This window comes from Nerophis ophidion, linkage group LG21 (genome assembly GCF_033978795.1).
Source record: "Nerophis ophidion isolate RoL-2023_Sa linkage group LG21, RoL_Noph_v1.0, whole genome shotgun sequence".
NCBI lineage: Eukaryota > Metazoa > Chordata > Actinopteri > Syngnathiformes > Syngnathidae > Nerophis > Nerophis ophidion.
The window spans coordinates 11,889,828-11,904,937 of record NC_084631.1 but is presented as its reverse complement, the minus strand read 5'-3'; positions in this window follow the sequence as shown (position 1 = coordinate 11,904,937).

Here is a 15,110-nt window from a genome sequence, read left to right as displayed (position 1 = left end):
TTGCAAACCTTACCAAATGTTTTTTTTTTCAGGAAAACTCTCAAAGATGCATTTCTTCAGGCATTATTTGACATTTTGCATGTGTATTTTTGGAGTTATGTTTCAAAAACTGTCATTTTGAGTGTGACCAAAATGAGGCCAGTAAAATCTTATATTTGTATTTGTGATTCTTTCCAAAATACCTGATTCTGCTAAAACTTACATAAATTCAATAATAAAGGATTTTTAAGACAAATGTCATATTTGGTTTTGGAGTTATGATTATAAACCTTTCATATTTAATATGACAGTTACACTGTTATATTGAATAAAAAAAATAACTTCTGTCTTTGCAAACCTTACAAAAGATCATTTTTCTGGTACAACTAACAAAAAAACATATCTCTAGGCATTATTAGCCATTTTGCATGTGTTGTTTAGAAGTTATGTTTGAATACATTTTTATTGCTTTTTTCGCATTATCTCAGGATTCTAAGACTATTGTAGTCATATTGAGTAAAAAACTACTTTTTGCATTTGCAAGATTTAAAAAAGCATATGTTTCGAGTAAAACTCCCAAAGATGCATTATTTCAGGCATTATTAGCCATTTTTCATGTGTGGTGTAGGAGTTATGTTTAAATAACTGTCATATTGAGTGTTACAGTATACAGTCATATTGAGTAAAACCTCATTTTTGTATTTGCAAACCATTGAAAAACAACTGTATCTAGTAAAACTCACATGTATTCAATATCACAGGCATTTTTAGACATTTTGCACGTTTGGATTAGGAATTATGTTTGAATACATTTTTATTGCTTTTTTCGCATTATCTCAGGATTCTAAGTACATTACTGTCAAATTGAGTAACAAATCAAATTTTGTTTTTGCAAACCTTACCAAATGTTTTTTTTTTCAGGAAAACTCTCAAAGATGCATTTCTTCAGGCATTATTAGACATTTTGCATGTGTATTTTTGGAGTTATGTTTCAAAAACTGTCATTTTGAGTGTGACCAAAATGAGGCCAGTAAAATCTTATATTTGTATTTGTGATTCTTTCCAAAATACCTGATTCTGCTAAAACTTACATAAATTCAATAATAAAGGATTTTTAAGACAAATGTCATAATTGGTTTTGGAGTTATGATTATAAACCTTTCATATTTAATATGACAGTTACACTGTTATATTGGAAAAAAAAAACTAACTTATGTCTTTGCAAACCTTACAAAAGATCATTTTTCTAGTACAACTAACAAAAAAACATATCTCTAGGCATTATTAGCCATTTCGCATGTGTTGTTTAGAAGTTATGTGTGAATACATTTTTATTGCTTTTTTCGCATTATCTCAGGATTCTAAGAATATTATAGTCATATTGAGTAAAAAACTACTTTTTGCATTTGCAAGATTTAAAAAAGCATATGTTTCGAGTAAAACTCCCAAAGATGCATTATTTCTGGCATTATTAGCCATTTTTCATGTGTGGTGTAGGAGTTATGTTTAAATAACGGTCATATTGAGTGTTACAGTATACAGTCATATTGAGTAAAACCTCATTTTTGTATTTGCAAACCATTGAAAAACAACTGTATCTAGTAAAACTCACATATATTCAATATCATAGGCATTTTAGACATTTTGCACGTTTGGATTAGGAATTATGTTTGAATACATTTTTATTGCTTTTTTCGCATTATCTCAGGATTCTAAGAACATTACTGTCAAATTGAGTAACAACTCAAATTTTGTTTTTGCAAACCTTACCAAATGTTTTTTTTTTTCAGGAAAACTCTCGAAGATGCATTTCTTCAGGCATTATTTGGCATTTTGCATGTGTATTTTTGGAGTTATGTTTCAAAAACTGTCAATTTGAGTGTGACCAATATGAGGCCAGTAAAAACTTATATTTGTATTTGTGATTCTTTCCAAAATACCTGATTCTGCTAAAACTTACATAAATTCAATAATAAAGGATTTTTTAGACAAATGTCATATTTGGTTTTGGAGTTATGATTATAAACCTTTCATATTTAATATGACAGTTACACTGTTATATTGAATAAAAAAAAAACTTCTGTCTTTGAAAACCTTACAAAAGATCATTTTTCTAGTACAACTAACAAAAAAACATATCTCTAGGCATTATTAGCCATTTTGCATGTGTTGTTTAGAAGTTATGTTTGAATACATTTTTATTGCTTTTTTCGCATTATCTCAGGATTCTAAGACTATTATAGTCATATTGAGTAAAAAACTACGTTTTGCATTTGCAAGATTTAAAAAAAGCATATGTTTCGAGTAAAACTTCAAAGATGCATTATTTCTGGCATTATTAGCCATTTTTCATGTGTGGTGTAGGAGTTATGTTTAAATAACTGTCCTTTTGAGTGTTACAGTACACAGTCATATTGAGTAAAACCTCATTTTTGTATTTGCAAACCATAGAAAAACAACTGTATCTAGTAAAACTCACAAGTATTCAATATCACAGGCATTTTTAGAAATTTTGCACGTTTGGATTAGGAATTATGTTGGAATACATTTGTATTGTTTTTTTCGCATTATCTCAGGATTCTAAGTACATTACTGTCGAATTGAGTAACAAATCAAATTTTGTTTTTGCAAACCTTACCAAATGTTTTTTTTTTCTGGAAAACTCTCAAAGATGCATTTCTTCAGGCATTATTAGACAATTTGCATGTGTATTTTTGGAGTTATGTTTCAAAAACTGTCATTTTGATTGTGACCAATATGAGGCCAGTCAAATCTAATATTTTTATTTGTGAACCTTTCCAAAATACCTGATTCTGTTAAAACTTACATAAATTCAATATTAAAGGGTTTTTAAGAAAAATGTCATATTTGGTTTTGGAGTTATGATTATAAACCTTTCATATTTATTATGACAGTTACACTGTTATATTGAATAAAAAAACTAACTTGTGTCTTTGCAAACCTTACAAAAGATAATTTTTCTAGTACAACTAACAAAAAAACATATCTCTAGGCATTATTAGCCATTTTGTATGTGTTGTTTAGAAGTTATGTTTGAATACATTTTTATTGCTTTTTTCGTATTATCCCAGGATTCTAAGACTATTATAGTCATATTGAGTAAAAAAATACTTTTTTCATTTGCAATATTTAAAAAAGCATATGTTTCGAGTAAAACTCCCAAAGATGCATTATTTCAGGCATTATTAGCCATTTTTCATGTGCGGTGTAGGAGTTATGTTTAAATAACTGTCATATTGAGTGTTACAGTATACAGTCATATTGAGTAAAATTTCATTTTTTTATTTGCAAACTATAGAAAAAAAACTCACATTTTTCATTACCACAGGCATGTTTAGACATTTTGCCCGTTTGGATTAGGAATTATGTTGGAATACATTTTTATTGCTTTTTTCTTATTATCTCAGGATTCTAAGTAATTTACAGTCAAATTTAGTAAAAACACACTTTTTGTTTATTCAAACCTTACCAAATGTTTTTTTTTCCAGGAAAACTCTCAAAGATACATTTCTTCAGGCATTATTAGACATTTTGCATGCATATTTTTGGAGTTATGTTTCAAAATTGTCATTTTGAGTGTGATCAATATGAGGCCAGTAAAATCTAATTTTTGTATTTGTGAACTTTTCCAAAATGACTGATTCTTCTAAAACTCACATAAATTCAATATTACAGACTTTTTTTAGAGAAATTTCTTATATGGTTTTGGAGTTAAGATTATAAACCTTTCATATTTAGTATGACAGTTACACTGTTATATTGAATAAAAAAACTAACTTGTGTCTTTTTGAACCTCACAAAAGATCATTTTTCTAGTACAACTAACGGAAATACATGTCTCTAGGCATTATTAGCCATTTTGCAAGTGTTTTATAGAAGTTATGTTTGAAAACATTTTTATTGCTTTTTTGTATTATCTTAGGATTCTAAGAACATTATAGTCATATCGAGTAGAACAACAATTTTTTGCATTGCAAAGATTTAAAAAAGCAATCGTTTCGAGTAAAACTCCCAAAGATGCATTATTTCAGGCATTATTATCCATTTTTCATGTGTGGTGTAGGAGTTATGTTTAAGTAACTGTCATATTGAGTGTTACAGTATACAGTCATATTGAATAAAACCTAATTTTTGTATTTGCAAACCATAGAAAAGCAACTGTATCTAGTAAAACTCATATGGATTCAATATCACAGGCATTTTTAGACAATTTGCACGTTTGGATTAGGAATTATGTTGGAATACATTTTTATTGCTCTTTTTGCATTATCTCAGGATTTTAAGTACATTACTGTCAAATTGGGTAAAACATTTCTTTTTGTTTTTGCAAACCTTACAAATGTTTTTTTTTCCAGTAAAACTCACAAATATACATTTCTTCAGGCATTTTTTTTGTAATTTTGCATGTGTATTTTTGGAGATATGGTTCAAAAACTGTCTTATCGAGTGTGACCAATGTGAGGCCAGTAAAACCAAATTTTTGTATTTGTGAACCTTTCCAAAATACCTAATTCAGGTAAAACTCACATAAAGTCAATATTACAGGCTTTTTCAGACAGATTTCATGTTTGGTTTTGGAGTTATGTTTATGAACCTTTCATATTTAGTATGACAGTAATACTGTTATATCGAATAAAAAAAACAAACTTGTAAATTTGAAAACACTGTAAAAATAAATTCTGTAAAAAAACGGTCATTTACTGGCAGCTACGGCTGCCAAACAAAAACCATAAAATTAAAGTAAAACATTGTAAACCAAATAATGATCAAAAACATTATATTTACAGAAATTTTCATGAAATGTTTTGGGGAGAAATATCGTAATTTTACAGATTTTTACAAAGTTATTAAGATCAACCACCTTTAATAAAGTGACAATGCAAACAGTTCTCCAGAAAAATACCTTTATTCTCAAGAGTTTTTCCAAATTATTACGATCAATCACCTTTAGTGAAGTGACAATGCTGGCGGTTCCACAGAAAAATACCATTGTTTAACAGATTTTTTTCTGAATTGTTAGGATCAGGGGTGTCTCATTGACTTTAGCAGGGGGCCACTGGATGCAGGAAATTGATACAAAGTAGGTTAACCTTGGATGATTGGCTATCCCACCCTAGCTACATACTTACCATTCCTATCATTTCACCACGAGATTTTCAATGACCCTCATGTAGGGTTGACTCAAAGCTTGGCCGGGCGAATATGACACATAATACCGTGGTGGGTTTTATTGAATGCTCATTTGAGGCATGTGATGAGCACGGTTTTGTCGTTCATTTGAAAAGCGACTGCAAGATATACTTGGTCAACAGCCACAGAGGTCACACTGACGGTGGCTGTACAAACAACTTTAACACTGTTACAAATATGCACCACACTGTGAACCCACATCAAACAAGAATGATAAACACATTTCAGGAAAACATCCTCACTGTAATAAAACATAAACACAACATAACAAATACCCAGAAGCCCAATCAGCGCTGACTCTTCCGGGCTACAATCCCGCTACCGCCCAACCCCGTGCCCCAAAACATCACCGCCCCCCTCCGTGCGTTGGTTGAGCTGGGCGGGGTTTGGTGGTGGGGGTGTATAATGTAACACATGGAATTCTAGGAATTGTTTCTGTTGTGTTAATGTTGTGTTACGGTGACGATGTTCTCCTGAAATGTGTTTGTCAGTCTTGATTTATGTGGCTCCACAGTGTGGCGCATATTTGTAACATTGTTAAAGTTGTTTGTACGGCAACCGTCAGTATGATCTGTACGGCTGTTGACTGTTGATTAAGTATGTCTTGCAGTCATTCATGTATGTCATATTACAGGGAAAAAAATGTAATAGTTAGTTTGAACATACACCTTTTATAAGAGGCTACATATATTTTTCGCCTTGAATGTGAAAATACACATAAATATTAAAAAAAGTTGATTTACCTTAAAATTACATATAAAACTTTTAGATTGTTAGTATGGACAAATACTTTTATATAACAAGATACATATTTAATTAAAGTTAATTATTGTAATTTTACATGAAATTGAAAGTAATTTGAGAAAACAGAAAATAATATGTATAATTAATTTGGTATTTTTCTGTAAAAAAATAGGAATATACATAGTTCGTCATTACTGGTATATTATTCAAAATAACAGGCGGTTTTTTTATTTACAGATAATGTCATGAATTCTACAGTTTTATAACCTATCTAAAAAAATTGAAAAATTACAGTAGAAATTTAGAGTAAACTAACCATAAAAATGTGATTTTTTTTTTTACAGTGAACCTTACAAAAGATCATTTTTCTACTACAACTAACAAAGATACACATCTCTAGGCATTATTAGCCGTTTTGCATGTGTTGTTTAAAAGTTGTGTTTGAAAACTTTTTTATTGCTTTTTTCGCATTATCTCAGGATTCCAAGAACATTATTGTCATATTGAGTAAAACAACAATTTTTTGCATTGCACAGATTTAAAAAAGCAATCGTTTCGAGTAAAACTCCCAAAGATGCATTATTTCAGGCATTATTAGCCATGTGTGGTGTAGGAGTTATGTTTAAATAACTGTCATATTGAGTGTTACAGTATACAGTCATATTGAGTAAAACCTAATTTTTGGATTTGCAAACCATAAAAAATCAACTATATCTAGTAAAACTCACATGGATTCAATATCACAGGCCTTTTTAGACATTTTGCACGTTTGGATTAGGAATTATGTTGGAATACATTTTTATTGCTCTTTTTGCATTATCTCAGGATTTTAAGTACATTACTGTCAAATTGGGTAAAACATTTCTTTTTGTTTTTGCAAACCTTACAAAATGTTTTTTTTATTCAGTAAAACTCACAAAGATACATTTCTTCAGGCATTGTTTTGTAATTTTGCATGTGTATTTTTGGAGATAGGGTTCAAGAACTATCTTATTGAGTGTGACCAATGTGAGGCCAGTAAAACCAAATTTTTGTATTTGTGAACCTTTCCAAAATACCTAATTCAGGTAAAACTTACATAAAGTAAATATTACAGGCTTTTTTAGACAGATTTCATGTTTGGTTTTGGAGTTATGTTTATTAACCTTTCATATTTAGTATGACAGTTTTACTGTTATATTGAATAAAAAAACTAACTTTTTTCTTTGCAAACACTGTAAAAATAATAAATTAAAAAAACGGTCATTTACTGGCAGCTACGGCTGCCAAACAAAAACCATAAAACTAAAGTAAAACATTGTAAACCAAATAATGATCAAAAATATTATATTTACAGAAAATTTCATGAAACGTTTTGGGGTGAAATATCGTAATTTTACAGATTTTTACTAAATTATTAAGATCAACCACCTTTAATAAAGTGACGATGCAAACAGTTCTGCAGAAAAATACCTTTATTCTAAAGATTTTTTCCAAATTATTACGATCAACCACTTTTAGTGAAGTGACAATGCTGGCGGTTCCACAGAAAAATTCCATTGTTTTACAGATTTTTTCTGAATTGTTAGGATCAGGGTTGTCTCATTGACTTTAGCGGGGGGCCACTGGATGCAGGAACTTGATGCAAAGTGGATTCACCTTGCATGAATGGCTACCCCACCCTAGCAACATACTTACCGATCCTACCTTTTCACTGTGAGAATTTTACTGACCGTCATGTAGGATTGACCCAAAGTCTGGCCGGTTGACTTTTTATACGCTCATTCACCAAATCATCAGCATGCCTACTGATGAGTGTGATGTGTATGGTATTGTCATGCACGTGATAGTGACTGCAAAACATACTTGGTCAACAGCCACACAGGTCACACTGCTGGTGGCTGTACAAACAACTTTAACACTGTTACAAAATATGCACCACACTGTGAATCCACATCGAACAAGAATGATAAACACATTTCAGGAAAACATCCTCACTGTAACAAAACATAAACACAACATAACATAACAAATACCCACAAGCCCATGCAGCGCTGACTCTTCCGGGCTACACCCCTGCTACCACCCAACCCCGCGCCCCAAAACATCACCGCCCCCCTCCGTGCGTTGGTTGAGGTGGGCGGGGTTAGGTGGTGGGGGTGTATATTGTAACACATGGAATTCTGGGTATTGTTTCTGTTGTATTAATGTTGTGTTACGATGAAGATGTTCTCCTGAAATGTGTTTGTCATTCTTGTTTGATGTGGCTCCACAATGTGGCGCATATTTGTAACATTGTTAAAGTTGTTTGTACGGCCACCGTCAGTGTGATCTGTAAGGCTGTTGACTGTTGATTAAGTATGTCTTGCAGTCGCTCATGTATGTCATATTACAGGGAAAAAATTGTAAATGTTAGTTTGAGCATAAACCTTTTATAAGAGGCTACATATATTTTTCGCATTGAATGTGAAAATACACATAAATATTTAAAAAAAATAATTTAGCTTAAAATTACATTAACATTACAAAATATTTCTTTTTGTTTTTGCAACCCTTACAAAATGTTTTTTTTATCCAGTAAAACTCACAAAGATACATTTCTTCAGGCATTTTTTTGTAATTTTGCATGTGTATTTTTGGAGATAGGGTTCAAAAACTGTCTTATTGAGTGTGACCAATGTGAGGCCAGTAAAACCAAATTTTTGTATTTGTGAACCTTTCCAAAATACCTAATTCAGGTAAAACTCACATAAAGTCAATATTACAGGCTTTTTTAGACAGATTTCATGTTTGGTTTTGGAGTTATGTTTATTAACCTTTCATATTTAGTATGACAGTTTTACTGTTATATTGAATTAAAAAAACTAACTTTTATCTTTGCAAACACTGTAAAAATAAATTTTGTAAAGAAACGGTCATTTACTGGCAGCGACGGCTGCCAAACAAAAACCATAAAACTAAAGTAAAACATTGTAAACCAAATAATGATCAAAAATATTATATTTACAGACATTTTCATGAAACGTTTTGGGGTGAATATTGTTAAAGTTGTTTGTACGGCCACCGTCAGTATGATCTGTACGGCTGTTGACTGTTGATTAAGAATCTCTTGCAGTATTTCATGTACGTCATATTACAGTTTGAGCATACACCTTTTATAAGAGGCTACATATATTTTTCGACTTGAATGTGAAAATACACATAAATATTGAAAACATTTGATTTACCTTAAAATTACATATAAAACTGTTAGATTGTTAGTATGAACAAATACTTTTATATAACAAGCTACATATTTAATTAAAGTTAATTACTGTAATTTTACATGAAATTGAAAGTAATTTGAGAAAACAGAAAATAATATGTATAAATAATTTGGTATTTTTCTATAAAAAAAATAGGAATATACATAGTTTGTCATTACTGGCATATTACTTAAAATAACAGGCGTTTTTTTAATTTTTAGATAATGTCTTCAATTCTACAGTTTTATAACCTATTTAAAAAAATCTAAAAATTATAGTAGAAATTTTCTGTGGAACCGCCAGCATTGTCACTTCACTAAAAGTGGTTGATCGAAATAATTTGGAAAAACTCTTTAGAATAAAGGTTTTTTTTCTGCAGAACTGTTTGCATCGTCACTTTATTAAAGGTGGTTGAGCTTAATAATTTAGTAAAAATCTGTAAAATTACGATATTTCACCCCAAAACGTTTCATGAAAATTTCTGTAAATATAATATTTTTGATCATTATTTGGTTTACAATGTTTTACTTTAGTTTTATGGTTTTTGTTGCTTTTCTATGGTTTGCAAATACAAAAATTAGGTTTTATTCAATATGACTGTATACTGTAACACTCAATATGACAGTTACTTAAACATAACTCCTACACCACACATGAAAAATGGCTAATAATGCCTGAAATAATGCATCTTTGGGAGTTTTACTCGAAACGATTGCTTTTTTAAATCTTTGCAATGCAAAAAATTGTTGTTCTACTCAATATGACTATAATGTTCTTAGAATCCTAAGATAATACAAAAAAAACAATAAAAATGTTTTCAAACATAACTTCTATAAAACACTTGCAAAATGGCTAATAATGCCTAGAGACATGTATTTTCGTTAGTTGTACTAGAAAAATGATCTTTTGTGAGGTTCAAAAAGACTCAAGTTAGTTTTTTTATTCAATATAACAGTGTAACTGTCATACTAAATATGAAAGGTTTATGATCTTAACTCCAAAACCATATAAGAAATTTCTCTTAAAAAAGTCTGTAATATTGAATTTATGTGAGTTTTAGAAGAATCAGTCATTTTGGAAAAGTTCACTAATACAAAAATTTGGTTTTACTGGCCTCATATTGATCACACTCAAAATGACAATTTTGAAACATAACTCCAAAAATATGCATGCAAAATGTCTAATAATGCCTGAAGAAATGTATCTTTGAGAGTTTTCCTGGAAAAAAACATTTGGTAAGGTTTGAATAAACAAAAAGTATTTTCTTACTAAATTTGACTGTAAATTACTTAGAATCCTGAGATAATACGAAAAAAAAAAAAAAAAATGTATTCCAACATAATTCCCAATCCAACCGTGCAACATGTCTAAAAAGGCCTGTGATATTCAATAAATGTGAGTTGTACTAGATACACTTGTTTTTCTATGGTTTGCAAATACAAATTTAGGTTTTACTCAATATGAATGTATACTGTAACACTAAATATGACAGTTATTTAAACATAAGTCCTAGACCACACATGAAAAATGACTAATAATGGCTGTAATAATGCATGGTTGTGGGTATTACTCGAAACATGTGCTTTTTTAAATGTTGTAAATGCAAAATGTATTTTTTTACTCAATATGACTATAATGTTCTTTGAATTCTGAGATAATGCGAAAAAAAGCAATAAAATTGTATCCAAACATAACTTCCAAACAACACATGCAAAATGGCTAATAATGACGAGAGATATGAATTTTTGTTAGATGTACTAGAAAAATTATCTTTTGTAAGGTTATCAAAGACACAAGTTAGTTTTTTTTGTTCAATATAACAGTATAACTGTCATACTAAATATGAAAGGTTTAAAATCATAACTCCAAAACCAAACATTAAATCTTCCTAAAAAAAAGCCTGTAATATTGAATGTATGTTAGTTTTAGCAGAATCATGTATTTTGGAAAGGTTCACACATACAAAAATTGGGTTTTACCGGCCTCATATTGGTCACACTCATAATGACAATTTTGAAACATAACTCCAAAAGTAGAAACGCAAAATGTCTAATAATGCCTGAAGAAATGTATCTTTGAGAGTTTTCCTGAAGAAAAACATTCGGTAAGGTTTGCAAAAAAAAAAAAAAATGGTTTTACTAAATTTGACAGTAATGTACTTAGAATCCTGAGAAAATAAGAAAAAAGCAATAAAAATGTATTCCAACATAATTCCTAATCCAAACGAGCAAAATGTCTAAACATGCCTGTGGTAATGAAAAATGTGAGTTTTTTTTCTATAGTTTGCAAATAAAAAAATGAGATTTTACTCAATATGACTGTATACTGTAACACTCAATATGACAGTTATTTAAACATAACTCCTACACCACACATGAAAAATGGCTAATAATGCCTGAAATAATGCATCTTTGGGAGTTTTACTCGAAACATATGCTTTTTTAAATATTGCAAATGAAAAAAGTATTTTTTTACTCAATATGACTATAATAGTCTTAGAATCCTGAGCTACATCCAGCGGCCTGTGAAGCAGCGGAGTCTAGTAGCAGCGGGGGCCGTCTACGGAGCAGACGCCAGCGGTGTGATCGGAAATGCGGATCTCGAGCGGGGCTAAAAACAAAGCAGAAGGCTAATCCCCACAGAACACCACTTCCCTCCATCCTGAAGACGGATTTAAATGGAAAATGCGAGACTACTGGTCTGGGTAAGGAGTCAGTTAAATTAGAACACGTATTTCTGCTTTGAGTGTTTCAGAGTTGGACATGTGTTTTACTGAGGTGGCTAACTATGATGCGTGCAGTTTATCAAAGCAACAAACAAACAATCGGAAAATCCCCATTACTGAGGTGGCTAACCATGATGCGTGCAGTTTATCAACAATCAAACAATCGGAAAATTCCTGTCGTATCAATTCCTAGATATGGTCGTAATTATACTAAATGCACTGGGCATAATAAACACAACATTATTAATATTGCTACTACGGATAATTTGATCAAAAACTCCCTAAAACAGCCCACTACCTATAATATAGGTTTTTAAAAGTTATTAGTTAATGATATTATCAGAGACAACAATCTTAACGTCATCGGTCTCAGCGAAGCCTGGCTTAAACCAAATAACTTTTTTGCGCTACTTGAGGCATGTCCTCCTAACTTTACACATGCGCATATTGCCCGTCCGCTTAAAAGGGGTGGGGGGGTCGCACTAATATACATGTATTCAAACATAATTCCTAATCCAAACGTGCAAAATGTCTAAAAATGCCTGTGATATTGAATACATGTGAGTTTTACTAGATACAGTTGTTTTTCAATGGTTTGCAAATACAAAAATGAGGTTTTACTCAATATGACTGTATACTGTAACACTCAATATGACAGTTATTTAAACATAACTCCTACACCACACAAGAAAAATGGCTAATAATGCCTGAAATAATGCATCTTCGGGAGTTTTACTCGAAACATATGCTTTTTTAAATCTTGCAAATGCAAAAAGTATTTTTTTACTCAATATGACTATAATAGTCTTAGAATCCTGAGATAATGCGAAAAAAGCAATAAAAATGTATTCAAACATAATTCCTAATCCAAACGTGCAAAATGTCTAAAAATGCCTGTGATATTGAATACATGTGAGTTTTAATAGATACAGTTGTTTTTCAATGGTTTCCAAATACAAAAATGAGGTTTTACTCAATATGACTGTATACTGTAACACTCAATATGACAGTTATTTAAACATAACTCCTACACCACACATGAAAAATGGCTAATAATGCCTGAAATAATGCATCTTTGGGAGTTTTACTCGAAACATATGCTTTTTTAAATCTTGCAAATGCAAAAAGTAGTTTTTTTTACTCAATATGACTATAATAGTCTTAGAATCCTGAGATAATGCGAAAAAAGCAATACAAATGTATTCACACATAACTTCTAAACAACACATGCAAAATGGCTAATAATGCCTAGAGATATGTTTTTTGGTTAGTTGTACTAGAAAAATGATCTTTTGTAATGTTTGCAAAGACACAAGTTAGTTTTTTTATTCAATATAACAGTGTAACTGTCATACTAAATATGAAAGGTTTATAATCATAACTCCAAAACCAAAATGAATTTTGTATTAAAAAGCCTTTAATATTGAATTTATGCAAGTTTTAGCAGAATCAGGTATTTTGGAAAGAATCACAAATACAAATATTAGATTTTACTGGCCTCATATTGGTCACACTCAAAATGACAGTTTTTGAAACATAACTCCAAAAATACACATGCAAAATGTCTAATAATGCCTGAAGAAATGCATCTTCGAGAGTTTTCCAGAAAAAAAAACATTTGGTAAGGTTTGCAAAAACAAAATTTGATTTGTTACTCAATTTGACAGTAATGTACTTAGAATCCTGAGATAATGCGAAAAAAGCAATAAAAATGTATTCAAACATAATTCCTAATCCAAACGTGCAAAATGTCTAAAAATGCCTGTGATATTGAATACATGTGAGTTTTACTAGATACAGTTGTTTTTCAATGGTTTGCAAATACAAAATGAGGTTTTACTCAATATGACTGTATACTGTAACACTCAATATGACAGTTATTTAAACATAACTCCTACACCACACAAGAAAAATGGCTAATAATGCCTGAAATAATGCATCTTTGGGAGTTTTACTCGAAACATATGCTTTTTTAAATCTTGCAAATGCAAAAAGTAGTTTTTTACTCAATATGACTATAATAGTCTTAGAATCCTGAGATAATGCGAAAAAAGCAATAAAAATGTATTCACACATAACTTCTAAACAACACATGCAAAATGGCTAATAATGCCTAGAGATATGTTTTTTTGTTAGTTGTACTAGAAAAATGATCTTTTGTAATGTTTGCAAAGACACAAGTTAGTTTTTTTATTCAATATAACAGTGTAACTGTCATACTAAATATGAAAGGTTTATAATCATAACTCCAAAACCAAAAATGAAATTTGTATTAAAAAGCCTTTAATATTGAATTCATGCAAGTTTTAGCAGAATCAGGTATTTTGGAAAGAATCACAAATACAAATATTAGATTTTACTGGCCTCATATTGGTCACACTCAAAATGACAGTTTTTGAAACATAACTCCAAAAATACACATGCAAAATGTCTAATAATGCCTGAAGAAATGCATCTTCGAGAGTTTTCCAGAAAAAAAACATTTGGTAAGGTTTGCAAAAACAAAATTTGATTTGTTACTCAATTTGACAGTAATGTACTTAGAATCCTGAGATAATGCGAAAAAAGCAATAAAAATGTATTCAAACATAATTCCTAATCCAAACGTGCAAAATGTCTAAAAATGCCTGTGATATTGAATACATGTGAGTTTTACTAGATACAGTTGTTTTTCAATGGTTTGCAAATACAAAAATGAGGTTTTACTCAATATGACTGTATACTGTAACACTCAAAATGACAGTTATTTAAACATAACTCCTACACCACACAAGAAAAATGGCTAATAATGCCTGAAATACTGCATCTTTGGGAGTTTTACTCGAAACATATGCTTTTTTAAATCTTGCAAATGCAAAAAGTAGTTTTTTACTCAATATGACTATAATAGTCTTAGAATCCTGAGATAATGCGAAAAAAGCATTAAAAATGTATTCACACATAACTTCTAAACAACACATGCAAAATGGCTAATAATGCCTAGAGATATGTTTTTTTGTTAGTTGTACTAGAAAAAATATCTTTTGTAAGGTTTGCAAAGACACAAGTTAGTTTTTTTATTCAATATAACAGTGTAACTGTCATACTAAATATGAAAGGTTTATAATCATAACTCCAAAACCAAAAATTAAATTCGTATTAAAAAGCCTTTAATATTGAATTTATGTAAGTTTTAGCAGAATCAGGTATTTTGGAAAGAATCACAAATACAAATGTTAGATTTTACT